Raw genomic sequence first — 14,545 nt, 5'->3', positions numbered from 1 at the left:
ACTGGAAAATTTGACCTGCACCGACAATTTGTTCAACTGGCCAACTGAGCAATTTATCCTAGTACTTACCACATATTAGAGAATAAAAGAAGTGGGAAAACTCCTGCCTACATTGATCTTATATTAGTAGTACAAGTTTACCATTTTGTACTATGTTTCGCACCAAGGATTCCAAGACAATGACACTTCTCCTTTTCCTAAACAATATTTAATCGAATTATGCCCCAAAAGTCCTCAATGCAGCATATGTAAATGCATATGTAAATAGCTATCATATGTAAATAGCATCCGTAGTAAATATAAAGTGTCAGAGGAGAAGACAGATCTTCTGCACAAAAAGTACTGACCACACTATCACAAGAACTACAATTCTCCCTCCAGCACCAACCATTTATAGGCTTACCAGCTTGAGAACAGGAATGCCAGAACAATATAAAGATTTTGCATAACTGCATGATACCTATCTCAGGGGTAATCAAAGACTATCTTACCTGACCTCCATAATTTATGTCTCCTTAACATCTTCAATGGTAAATGGGGGAAGGAAATTCAAATTTTGCTACATGTTAGTAGTCAAGAAAAAGATTCTCTCAGACAGACAACTGAAACAAATCAACTCCTATAAAATTATTCTGTTTCTTGTGGGTTTCAAAATACTAACATCTTTCTTTTTCTTTTCTTTTCTTTTTTTTTGCCAGTCCTGGGCCTTGGACTCAGGGCCTGAGCACTGTCCCTAGCTTACTTTTTGCTCAAGGCTAGCACTCTGCCACTTGAGCCACAGCACCACTTCTGGTTGTTTTCTGTATATGTGTTGCTGGAGAATCGAACCCAGGGCTTCATGTATGCGAGGCAAGCACTCTTGCCACTAGACCATATTCCCAGCCCCAAAATACTAACATCTTTCTATCTTATTCATATAAAGACAACAGCCACCTGGTGTCTTTATTAAGTGCTTCCATTAAGAGAGGGATAGTATATACCTTTTACATATCACTATTTCTAAGGTTTACGACACTTGAAGGAGTAAATATTTTTACTCTTATTTGCAGATAAGAAAACTATCTAAAGAAGGACTTGGGAGGAAGGCCAGTGGAAAACTGAAGCAGGGAAGAAAAATGTGCTTGGCGTACATAAATTTTGTGTGTGTGTGTGTGTGTGTGTGTGTGTGTGTGTGGTGTGGTATATTTTCATATACATATATATGAAAATAGCTTAGTGAAGGTTTCAGTAAGGGAAAAAAGGAGAAAGGAGGTATAAGAAAGTAATAAAAGGGGTGAGTTTGGCCAAAGTATATTATGTGTATTAATTTACACTATGAAAATATTACATTAAAAATGAGCTGGATTATAGAGGAACAGTACTTGCTAAACATACATGGGCCTTGGAGGAGAGGGAGCAGGGTTGGTGGGGGTGGAGTGGGGTGGGGGCAAGAGGAAAAGTGAAAAAGAAAATGATGGGAAGATGAACAATACTAGAATACAGACGGTATGTAGATGGTATGAGGTCTCTTAATGATAGCCATTGTACCATTAAGGAATACGGAAGAAAGAACAATAGAGGGGGTTAATCTGACTAACGTACAGCATATACATGAATGAAATACCATGGTAAAACCTCTTTGTACAATGAACATATATAAGAAAAGTATGGGGGGGAAAAAATAAAAAGAATGACAGGAAAGAAAACAGGCTTTGTTAAGAGTTGATTGCCAGTAGGAGAGAGGAAGTCCAATGGAGACAATGAATGAGGGTGAATAGGTCAACATACTTTATATACATGTATGAAAACAGAACAATGAAACCTGTTGAAATTGTTTCTAGAAGCAGGGAGAGAATAAAGGAGAGAGTGACAAGGGGGATGAGTTCAATCGGAGTTCTTTGTATGACTATGGAAATATGACAATAAAAACTCATTGTCAAGTTAATAGATGCTGATAACAGATGACAAAAATAAGAAAAATAAAACAGTATCTAAGAGTTTGTGTAATTTGCTCAAGGTTATGCAGCATTTGTCTGAATATGAAATCATGGATCTCTTCAATTGACTTTAGAACCTCTCACTCCCATAACTGGTCTAAATTAGTGATAGTAATTCCTCTCCTGGGGTTATTTATAATCATCTGTGTGTGTGTGTGTGTGTGTGTGTGTGTGTGTGTGTGTGTGTGTGTGTGAACTGATCTAAAATAGTTTTTACCCTTGTTGAAAATACATCATATAATTAACTAGCTAGCTTCCTAGTTAACTAACTAGAGACAGACATGAAAACAAAATCCCAAGTATAATGTTTTCCAATATTATAAACAATCTACTGCAGTGCTCTTGTAATTTCCAGTGGCAAGACCACTTTACTGACATTATTTCCCGAAGTACAATAAAATAAAATAAAATAAACATATTTTGAGATATTTGTTAACAACTTTATTACCTCCATGCTTTAAGCAATTTCTGTCCCTCTGGTTCACTCCAACCCCACTGGCTTCCTGGTAAACTATGCGTGTTTCCAAAAGCTCTTGTTGGTTCCCTCTGACCAGTGCTTTCACCCTGACAACTACATGGTTTACTCCTTTATGTCCTACAGGCTTTAGCTTAAATGTTTCACTGTCAAAGCTTTCCTATGCTATTTTATTGAAAAGTGTAACCAGACCTTCATTCTCCTTCTCCAAAGTACTAATTACAATCTAATCATGCATTTGTCTTATTTATTATAAGCTTGTTTCATTTATTATCTCTTTGATACATTGTCATATTAACATCATGAAGGCAATTGATTTTTGTTTAATTCAGTGTTGTATCTCTTACCCATAGAACAGTGTCTGGCTTGCAACAAATACTTTTGATTGAATAAATTAACTTTATCATTTAAAATTAAAAAAAATAATTAAGTCTGATTTTGTCACAGCTAAAAAAAATTCAATTAAGGCTGACTTTCTGATGCTTTATATGTAACTCACATTAAATGAGTACCAATATACATACATTTATTTTGTATTTCTAATTATTTTTAAACAAACTTGTAAGCTGGGCACCAGTGCCCATGCCTGTAATCCTAGCTAGTTAGAAGGCTGAGATCTGAGGATCATGGTTCAAAGCCAACTGGAACAAGAAAGTCTGTAAGACTCTTTATCTCCAATTAACTACCAAAAAGGAAAAAAAAAAGAAAATCCAGAAGTGAAGCTGTAGCCAAAAAAGCTCAGGGACAGCCTCCAGGCCCTGAATTCAAGCCCTAGGACACACATATATAAAAGCTTCTTAAAAGTTTGACAAGAAATGTAATCACTACCTTGCGTATGTAATTGTAACCCCTCTGTACATCACTTTGACAATAAAATTAAATTTAATTTTTAAAAAACAACAAAAAACTGAGCTCTTTGTGTTGTACAGAGACATTCTGTGACCAGATATTTGTTTGTTATATGCTCACATGAATAAAAGGTTCCAGGGCTGGGATTGTGGCCTAGTGGCAAGAGTGCTTGCATCGAATAAAAGGTTCCAAATATAATGGAAGTTATATTGTTGTACTCTAACTATACATGTTTACATATGTTACATTATTTTTTTAATTCTCAAAAATTAAAATCATTTTCTTTTTCTCTTACGGCATGGAGGCAAGGGACTTCACAATACAATTTTATACCTATTTTATTATTTCAATTAAATAATTAACTGATACTAATATATTTTAATATTATCCCTTCACATTTAAAAGAAGTAAATAACCTAGAGATCAAAATACACAATAAAAACCAGAGGAACAGCAGTTTTTCATTGCCTGGTCTTTTTATATAAACATTGAGAACAATTCTATCAAAGTATGGCTCCACATATTAAGATGAAAAATATGTCTGTTTACATGTGTCTCTTTCCTGCTCCATATTATACTAGAACCTATGTGTGCTTCTGTGGTTAACATTTACTGCATGTTCATATTAAAGTCCCAGTTCTAACATTTAAACATACAGCCACAAAGACCAATTACAACAGTTATTAGTAAAAGCCTTGCTGTAGCAAAGATTTGGGACTATATAAAGTTGGAACTGACTGTTTATAGACAATTACAGGTACTGAAGTGATTTTATACACTTCAATTTTTGTTTTGCTCTGCTGAACTAGACTCATTTAAACAAAAGAACCAGATGTAGACATTTAAATATCAACTTCTAATCAAAAATCACCACTAATGTCTTAGCAGGGTGGCCATTCTCCTGCTTACAGTTCTTTGAAAATCCAAGAGCTCTGGAAGCATATGACAATACATTCACATTTTTTGTTTGTTTTTGCAAATCCTGGGACTTGAACTCACTCAGGGCCTGGGTGCTGTCCCTGAGCTTCTCTGTGCTCAAGGCTAGCGCTCTACCACTTGAGCCACAGTGCCACTTCTAGCTTTTTCTGTTTATGTGGTACTGAGGCTTCAAGCATGCTAGGCAAGTTAAGCACTCTACCACTAGGCCACATTCCCCGCCCCATTCACAACATTTTTAAAATAAATGTCTAGCAAAAAATATGCAATCCTGACTAATTTAAAGCAATTCATAATGTCTGAGAAATAATTGCATGTCAGATGCTGTGGAGTAAATACGTTTGTGCTGGCATTGGGGCTTCAACTGAGCCTGTGTTCTTACCTGTTTTTTTCACTCAAGGATGAGTCAAGCCTGCACCTCAGGCTATTTTTGCTGGTTAATTGGAGATGAGAGTCGCTCAGATTTGTTGGCCTGGGCTGCCTCTAAACCACAATCTTTAAATCTCAGCCTCGTAGGCAGCTAGGGTTACAGGCATGTGCCACCAGGACCAGCTAGGACTTTTGATTATAACAAAACAAAAACAAAAAGCTCTACATATTCTATCCCATTTCAAAGACTCCATAAGATGAAACAGGTACTCATAATTCACCGAGTAATTTAACTTTCTCACGAATAACTTCTCCCAGCAGCTGCTAACCATCCTGGTAGCTACTGTCAAACCTTGTTTTATACATCTTAGTTCCTGGTGTGCTTCAAATCTTCAAGCCAATCTACTGTCTGGGTAACAGTGCATCAACTCTTGCACTTGTACAATAGCACTGAGAGACATAATCCCTGCCATAAATGGATTTTGCCTAGCTTATGGAATCTCAGCTCTACAAAACAGACATATTTCCTATGCCACAGGGAAAGGGGTGGAAAAGTCATTTTGAATAATGAAAAATATTACCTAGAGCTAATTCTATGCATTCTTCCCTTCCCACCAAATCCTCCATCCCTACAGGCTGTGTCTTTTATCTTGGAGTCAATTGCAGAAATGTTAATTGCAAAAACATGCATCTATATATAACAAGAAAACAGGCCTAAACATTATTCAACAAGCCACACCAGTTCAACCTAGAATAAAGCCATACAAATCTAAGGCCAATAATAGACAAATTAAGTACAGTTCTAAATTACTGTGCTTTTCTTTAATTAGAGAGCATTACATGTAGTTAATATCACTAACAACAATCAATAAATATTTCCAAAGTAACACAGAACACAACTTTTGGATGCAAACAGTCCTAATACATACATAAAATATGGAATAGACTTTATCATTCTAGCTCCAATTTCTTTCTATGTATCACACAAGTTACCTGGCAAAAACTCGCTTCATGGGCTGGGGATATGGCCTAGTGGCAAGAGTGCCTGCCTCGGATACACGAGGCCCTGGGTTCGATTCCCCAGCACCACATATACAGAAAACGGCCAGAAGCGGCGCTGTGGCTCAAGTGGCAGAGTGCTAGCCTTGAGCGGGAAGAAGCCAGGGACAGTGCTCAGGCCCTGAGTCCAAGGCCCAGGACTGGCAAAAAAAAAAAAAAAAAAAAAAAAAAAAAAACTCGCTTCATCAACTAAAAAGATCAGTTCTCTTGCTTTTTCAACACATACAGTTTCCCAAAATTAGAACATCACCCCTTACCATTTCACTGAGTAAATTCAAAAGAATTAGTTTTGGGGATTTTCCAGAAGGTAAGATGGAATGGTTTTTCTTTTCCTTTCAATTTTCTTATGCCACTAACAGCAACTAGAATTTTTTAGTAACTCCAGTAATATTTTTAACACAATCAGCAATGGTTTCCTCCCATCTTTACCAATGCTCAAACAATCCCTATACATTCAGTCCTAAGAAAAGAAAAATTCCAGGGCTGGGTATCTGGCTAAGTGGTAGAGTACTTGCCTAGCATGCATGAAGCTCTGGGTTTGATTCCTCAGTATCACATGAATAGAAAAAAAGCCAGTAATGGAGATGTGGCTCGAGTGATAAGAGTGCTAGCCTGGAGCAAAAGAAGCTCAGGAACAGTGCCCAGGCCCTGAGTTCAAGCCCTAAGATTGGCAAAAAGAAAAAGGAAAAAATTCCAGTTTTTATTGAATGAAACTACTGCTTCCTAAAAAAATTAAAGTCAGGCAGAAGAAGAGAAGAAAGCCTTTCTCCTGTTTCACTGTTAATGCTGATGCCGACTCCTTTCTTTGGTGTTAACCTTTCAAGAATTCCAATTGTTATTTCATTCTGTTACAGACTTCATTCTCTACATTGGTTGCAATTTGTACTTGAACTAATTCCCACAAAACATCTACTTTTCCTTTTCTACATTTGCTGTATAATCTAATACAATTTTTGATAGAGTAAACCTCCAGATGTGATTAAATTGGTACAGAAAGACTGCAGCCCTAACACACACAAACACTTAGGCACACACTGTTATAGACTAAAATTAAGAGGTACATTTCTTCTTGTTAAACTCCCATTTTCCCTCCCTTATTTCACGCTTCACTCTATTTCTTACTTTTTTTGTCTCATTTTTCTGTTTCTTTTATGATAGTTCTCTCTATCTAATAAATTCTTCCCTGTATATCCCAAATCCAATCTGTCAGAAAGTTTTATTGGTTCTAATTTTAAAATATTTCCAAAATTTGACCAAATATAACCACATGACTAGTAATATAATGTATAACAACATCATCTCTCATCTGGAATAATGCAATAGCTTCCCAACTGGTTCTTTGCTTCTACTTTTCCCACACTCACCAGAACTGACATTCAACAACTAGATTAATCATTCAAACCTATACCGCAGACCATATTATCAGTCTGCTGCTAGATACCTGCAAAGGTCTGCAAAACACTGCTACAAACCTCACCTATCTCCCTCATTATCTTTCTTATTTCCTTCACTTACATGATCATTCTGTTACCTTCTGGTTCCCAAACACACAAAAGATTTTCACGAGTGTGTACACGCATGTGCCACATGCTTGCATGTGTGCACGTATATGTGTGCACACACACTTGTGCACATGCACAAATGCACAGAGTAATTAAGCAATCAGTTGGAGAGTTGAGGGTAAAACTACAACTAAGAAACTATCTTCTGACAAGCCAACCTACCACAGGAGAGAACACCTTTACAGAATGAACAGGTCTGTGGTGTTTTAGGTCACACATTGGGAGTTTCTGAAGAACAGTAGATTACTGTCAAGATTGCTGTAATGACAAGGTACAAAGACATCTATGAAGACAAATGAACTATAGAAATTCATTACAACTCTACCAAAAAGCCCCAGTAAGGTGTGCCTAATCTGGACACCGAAGTAGTGTTGTATTGAAATAACTTTATGTGCTTCTTTTCTATTGGATCAATATTACTGGAATAAAATGTTGTTACTTTTTTTTGTAAAGGCGATGACAAAGGAGTTACAGTTACATTAAGTAAGGTAATGAGTCCACTTCTTTTTGAACAGTCTCACCTCTTCCCTTATTTTCTCCAAGTTTTTTCCCTTCTGACACCCCTCCCACACAAGCTGTATTTTCAACATATATCTAGTGAGTATCACTGCTGTGTTTGTCCCACCATTTCTGTGCTCCCACTGCCATCCCCCAAACAGATAAACTTACATACAAGACAAAAACAGCACTAAAGGAGAAAAAAACAACAACAAAAGCAAAATAACAAAAACATCTCATTTCTACTTCTTGGGAGTTTATTTCAATAAACATCATTTTATATTATCATACGCACACAGAGTTGCTACTTCTTGTGAGGAAGTTCATTTCATTTCTCATAACTCTCATTTCATACTCAAAGCACTGAGAATTAAGTAAAGCTTATTGAAGTAGACTTAAGGTTTTTTTGCAGCATTTTCTATATTCAATTTCTAAAATTTTTTCAAGCCCCTATTAACTAAATTAAAACAGCCCAAATTAACTGCCTTGCTTCTTTTGAAGTAACTTATAATTTTGAAGTATATTTATTATACACAATCGAACCAATGTGACTTTAAACAAATTTATACAGTAACTTAATAAGTATGGAGTTACCACATAGCAACAGTATGTGAAACAACTTACAATACTACTCTTGTAGAGAAAGTAGACATCTTTTTTTTTTGTCATGGGGCTTGAACTTGGGGCCTAGACACTGTCCTTGAGTGCTTTTGCTGAAAGCTAGTACTCTACCACGTTGAGCCACAACATCACTTCTGGTTTTCTGATGATTAGTTGGCGTCTCATAGACTTTCCTGCCTAGGCTGGCCATGAACTACCATCCTTAGATCTCAGTCTCCTGAGTAGCTAGAATTACAGGCATGAGCCATCAGCACCTCGCTTGATTGGTTCTTTTGATGACCACATACTACCATCAAACCAGACTGGTGACTGACTGCTTAAGTCATGTGAAAATTAACTTTCATGAAAAACAGTTGTATTGCTGTGCATTGTGCTTGTGCTTGCTGCCCTAACATTAATGACATATGAAGGTAGAGTACAATTCATAGAACAAAGGTGGTGTGGAGATTTAAACAGCAAGCAACTTTCATATCTGGAGAAGGATCGTCCTAAACTAAGGCTGCCTTCAAATATTTCAACTGTTACAGAAACAACTGTTGCATTTAAGAGAACTTGGGTGAATGATATGGAACTTGTGAAGGGACTTAATTTGTTGTACATATTAGCCAACATGCTGGCTTGGAGAATACATCTAATGAAATGCCCAAAGGAATATTTAAAATATCTGAATATCTAAAAACATTTTTCACTCTTGAGATGCATTTGGAATACTGAGTAACTTTCTTCTTCACTTATTTAATAAAAATTAAAAATTTATACTGTATAATATGCCCTGGTTTAGATATGGAGAGTAATCATGAAGGGAAAAAGAGGAGCCCCAGCCTTAAGAAATAAATGTTCCAGTTGAATGATACCAATAAGCACATTAAATCAATTAATAAGTAAAATAGAAAGTGATTTTAACAGCTAAGAAAAAACAAGGTAGGTAAAGGAAAATTATAGTAAAATAAAGAAGCACTACATGTGCACAGCACATACAGCATCAGGAAAGACCTCATATTTGTGAATACATGTTTACGAACATACTTCACAAACATGTGTATAAGTTCATTTATCTGGTGAATGGAGTAGAAGAAAGACCTTTCTGATAATAACAATGACAATAACAGCAGTTAATCTATGTGCAGTACTTTAAGTGCCAAGTGCTCAATGAAGTATTGGACATACATTTAGTCATGCATTTCTAAACGAATCTATTAAGGTTTACTAAAATACACTACTGAAGTAAGAACATTACAACAGAGAAAATGAGTAAGAAAAGTTGTTTTGCCTAAGGTAAAAAGAAATGCAAACAAATAGTAGAGCCCAACTACCTAGTTCTTAGGTATTGTGGTGTATTGCTTCTCTGATAACAAGATATTTCAGAAAACTAAAAAGAAAACAGAAATCAGAGGGAGTCATAGTATTATATAATGAATAGGTTCCCTAACAAATGAAATAAGCATTAAACGAATGGTATGAACATACTTTATAAACTAAATAAAACCAATATATAAGTGCACTAAAATATCTGTATTATACTCATAAATTCAATGTTAAAATATTAAGCTCAAATAATAATGTATAGAAAAGAGCACATCTATACAAAACATTTTAAGTTCTCTTGTCCTATTAGTCAAAAAAATATCAAATAACATACTTGAAATTGCAATGCAAAAAGAATTGAATGTCTCTTCACATGATTTTTAAAAATTCCTTCTAAAACTAAACAATAGAGTTATATAAAACAAAGAAGCATACACATTCTCAATAAAGATGTAAACAAGACAAGGATTCCAATATTCCACTCTATTGAAACTACCAATTCTATCATCAGATTATCAATTCTATACTATATCAGTTTCATACTGAATCTTTTACCCACATTCTCTCATTCAGTCCTATAAGCCTGTAGTTCCAATAAATCTGATGTCCATTTTATATTTATGAAAGTAAAGTTTCAAAGAATCAGTGTCTTGCTCTCTAAAGTTACATAATACAAAACAGAAAGAAATAAGAATTTGTATAACACCAAGGCATATGTCTTAAATATATAAACTTTTTATGTCACTATTTCATTATAGCTGGTAGAAATATAAATTTGTATAGCTGGCATGATCATAAAGCATTATATCCAAGAACAACAGCTTATTACTTGAAACAAACATGTTCAACAAAGTTATAGGATACAGAGTAAATTTTTTTAAAAGAGGATTGCCTACAGAAGCTAGTTGTGTAGTGGAAAGAAAGTGAGCTTTGGAGCGAATATGCTTGATTCAAGTCAGGCAATGCAGCGTAGGGGGTTAACTGAAAAGGGGGTGTTGGTGAGATCAGTATCTAAGGGGTCACTCTTGAGATAACCTTACTACATGTACCAGTGACAAAGTTGCTCAGCAAAAGCAGCAAGCTAAAACAGTCCTAAAAACCCTAATTAAACAGTTCTGAGAGATCAAAAGGCAATTATCAAAAACTATAGATGTCCTGCTTTGTAGATATAGGTTGGAGGGAGGGTACAAAACTTGAGGAGGAAAAGAGTGAAAAAGTGCAGCAGTGGAGCTCACTGAACACTGATGAAAGTGAATTATGAGTAAAGATGGGAGGGAAGGACTGGAAGACATCTAGGAAACAGAAGACACTGTGTGAAAGGAAGTACCTGCATGTAATTGTAATCTTTCTGTAGATCACCTCTACAATAACAATAAAGCAAATTAATAATAACAAAGAATTTTTTAAAAACCGATGAAGTTAAGAACTCTCTGCCCCCTTCTCTTTTACCTCTAAGAAATATTATCTTCATCTTTTATAATTTAAATTCTTAAATTTTAAATTCTTTCCTATCTCTTTCCTTTTCTTCTACTACTTTAATCAAGCACATCTATCGCTTATGAATTGTTTTCTTCTTTTACTATACAAGTTGGGTTTTAAGAGTATTCATAGGTACTTTCATTTCCTCCAAACAGATTTTTTTTTTTTTTTTTTTTTGGCCAGTCCTGGGCCTTGGACTCAGGGCTTGAGCACTGTCCCTGGCTTCTTCCTGCTCAAGGCCAGCACTCTGCCACCTGAGCCACAGCGCCCCTTCTGGCCGTTTTCCATATATGTGGTGCTGGGGAATTGAACCCAGAGCTTCATGTGTAGGAGGCAAGCACTCTTGCCACTAGGCCATATTCCCAGTCCCCAAACAGATTTTGATTTCAAAGCTAGAGCTCTTCTTTCAGTATGTAATTTAATGAAAACTTAGATATTTTAGCAAGCTCCAAAGGAAAAACCTGATTAAATACATTCACTTTTGTGTGTTAAAATACTATGTGCCTTTAGAAAAAATATGGCTTAGATACAATTATATGGTAAAGCAAATCTTTTATACAATTTCCCCTTGTATTTGCAAAATTCAAGAAGTAAGATATAACTTGCTTTACAATTTTCAGTGTGAATCTAAAGAATTAGTGACAGAAAAAAATCAGTATTGCTTTAGTGACTCTTAATATTTCAATTCATTTCCATTTGGGCTTAATAACACACAAACAAAAGACAAATCATCTACAGTTACTATCATAAGAATCAGAAACCAGAACTCATACAATGCTTTTAATTCTTATCATTTTACTAAAATTTGATCAGCAACAGATGGCAGCAGCACAATTTTGATGGAATTACTTTTCTTTCATTTTCATAATAAATTAAGCATCCCTCAGTTGAAAAGTTGTAATATCACAAGCCTGAAGGCAGCATTAGGTGCTATAATTTAAACTTGTACAGTAGAGTTTGTATACTATAAATAATTTATTAGCCTCATGATTGATAATTATTTATCTGGTTAAAAGTCCCAGGTTCTTTTAAAACTTCTAATCAATTAAATATCTAAGAAAAATAATAAAATATCTCAAACATTTCCAAGTGAATAATTAACAGTGATGTATAAGTTAGCAATATATCTATAAAACAGGCAGAAAGAAAGAACCATTGATACTATATCCAAACAATTGGCAGGAAAATGATATATATCCCTATGAAAGCCAAAACCTCAAGACAAAGAAAAACAGTAAGTGAAAAAGAATGATAATCTACACTAAAAATAAGTTTAAAATTGAAAAGAATGAATAAATGAAATGTCACAATAAATACAATGAATGCTAAATCAGCTCTTTTTCCTCATAGGGGTAGGAAATGCCTGGCTAGAGGGCTAAGGCCTGTGAAATCATTTGGTCTGGCCCCACCAAGGCAACTGCAAGTAGGACTTGAAGTTCAATCTAGGAGCTTTTTTATAGCAATGTAAACATCAGTATCAGCTAACATAACACATCAAATGACCCTTGTAGCAAAAAGGTTCCCCATGTCCTCAAGAAGGATGTTCCCTCAGATACTACATGGATGAACCTGGAAGACAATATGCTAAGTAAAATAAATTAATCACAAAAGGACAAATACTACATGAGGTATCTAAAGTCATAGAGACAATAATAAAATGGAGGCTAGTAGCAGCTACAAGAGAGGGAAATTTGAGCAGTTATATGATGAATGCAGATTTTCAGTCTTACAAGATGAAAAAGATCTGTTGCACAACAATGTGAACACACTTAATACAAGTGAATAGTACATTTGAAAATGATAAAATCTGTCTACTGCATCTCAATTAAAATGAAATCTTTAAAAAAGACTAAAGGTAGAGACAGATGCCACAATTTTTCTTAAGGGTAAAGAAACAATTTATCTTATAGATAAGATATGTGTTATATGTTACACTATTAGGAAATCCAAATCAGATTCAATTAATAATATCTGATGCACAATGATGTAATAATATAGAAGCTTTTTCACATTTATTTATAAACAGTAGTTCTTCAGCCGTAGTCATTCGCTATATTCATTTTCCCCCTAGCCACCAAAGTTTAAGGGTTCCAAGAGAATTTGCAAACCAAAAATGGTCAATTAAGACTCAATATTATGGTTTTTCTTCTCTTCATTCTTTACTTTTCTATTATTATCACTGTAGAAGCCACTACTGCCTGGGACATTACCTCCCTTCCCAAAAATAAATTAGAAACTAGAATATTCCCAGATAGGAAAGCATAGTGACACTTTTGTGCTACCAGCTACTTGAAAACTGAGGCATTTATGAATTAGATGAGGTAGGTGTACCGGGCAACATATAGAGACCAGGTATCTTAAGTAGTGGGAGGGGCGAAGCCAGGCACTGGTAGCTCATACCTGTAATCCTAGTTACTCAGGAAGCTGAGATGTGAAGACCATGGTTCAAAGCCAGCTTGGACAAGAAAGTCATGAGCGGCTTCAATTAGCCACCAAAAAGCTAGAAGTAGAGTTGTACCTCAGTGGTAGAGCCTTGATCAAAAATATCAGGGGCAGTGCCCAGGCCCTGAGTTCAAGCCCCAGGACTAGCACAGAAAATGAAAGAAGAAAAAGAGGGAGGAAGGAAAGAAGGAAAGAAGGAAGGAAGGAAGGAAGGAAGGAAGGAAGGAAGGAAGGAAGGAAGGAAGGAAGGAAGGAAGGAAGGAAGGAAGGAAGGGAAGGAAGGAAGGAAGGAAGGAAGGAAAGGAAGGAGGGAAGGAGGAAAGGAGGGAAGGAGGGAGGGAGGAAGGGGAGAGGGAAGGAGGGAGGGAGAACAGAGTTACTGAGTTATTCAATGGTAGCCAACTTACCCCAGAAGAAATTAAAAAACAAAATTTCCTTAGGTTGAAATGGATCAAGAAAATGTGGTATATATGCACAATCAAAAAGAATGACATTGCCCCTTTCATAAGAAAATGAAAAACATTGGAAAAAATCATACTAAGTGAAGTAAGTCAGACCCAAAGAAACATTCATTAGAGTCTGATTATTGTTGAGGGGTGTCAGATTGACTCCATCTCAGATTAGTTAAAGAGGGCAGAAGCTGACCTCATCTTCACTAAGATCTCCCCCGCTCCTGGGCTTCAGAGTTGAGGGCCTGGCCCTGCCCAGTAAAGATCCAGGGAAGTTCCCTTTGCTGTGTTAAGATTGTGTAAACTGCTTGACCACCTGAGTTGTGGAATGTTCAAGGTTAACCTGTGCCCTCCCATCAAGGAGCAGCCTTACACCCACCCCCCACACCCGCCATGAGTAGGTATATCCGCCTGCATCATGTGAGCCCCACCAAATCCACGTGCCAATTCGAACTAGATAATAGGTTGGTTCAAACAGATACTATGTGGCAGACTGTAACTCCATTGGCCACCTGTGTGTGTCAA

At 36.0% G+C, this 14,545-nt stretch overlaps 1 protein-coding gene and 2 long non-coding RNA genes across 3 annotated transcripts in view; 2 read left to right on the top strand and 1 right to left on the bottom strand.

Moving 5' to 3' along the window:
• Positions 1-14,545, bottom strand: part of Stk3 (serine/threonine kinase 3) — a 214,945-nt gene that overhangs the window by 122,357 nt on the left and 78,043 nt on the right. The window lies entirely within an intron of this gene.
• Positions 460-6,784, top strand: LOC125360926. The gene is made up of 3 exons (XR_007212830.1): positions 460-471; positions 1,874-1,879; positions 6,403-6,784. It is a non-coding gene; the product is annotated as an uncharacterized LOC125360926 (long non-coding RNA).
• Positions 9,122-14,545, top strand: part of LOC125360927 — a 30,467-nt gene continuing 25,043 nt past the window's right edge. Inside the window, exons 1-2 of the long non-coding RNA XR_007212831.1 lie at positions 9,122-9,135; positions 9,332-9,347. This is a non-coding gene — a long non-coding RNA (uncharacterized LOC125360927). The remainder of the gene's footprint in view (positions 9,136-9,331; positions 9,348-14,545) is intronic.

The sequence above is a fragment of the Perognathus longimembris genome, chromosome 12 (genome assembly GCF_023159225.1).
Source record: "Perognathus longimembris pacificus isolate PPM17 chromosome 12, ASM2315922v1, whole genome shotgun sequence".
Lineage (NCBI taxonomy): Eukaryota > Metazoa > Chordata > Mammalia > Rodentia > Heteromyidae > Perognathus > Perognathus longimembris.
Note: the sequence above shows the minus strand (reverse complement) of the source record. Positions and strands in the feature narration are given on the sequence as shown.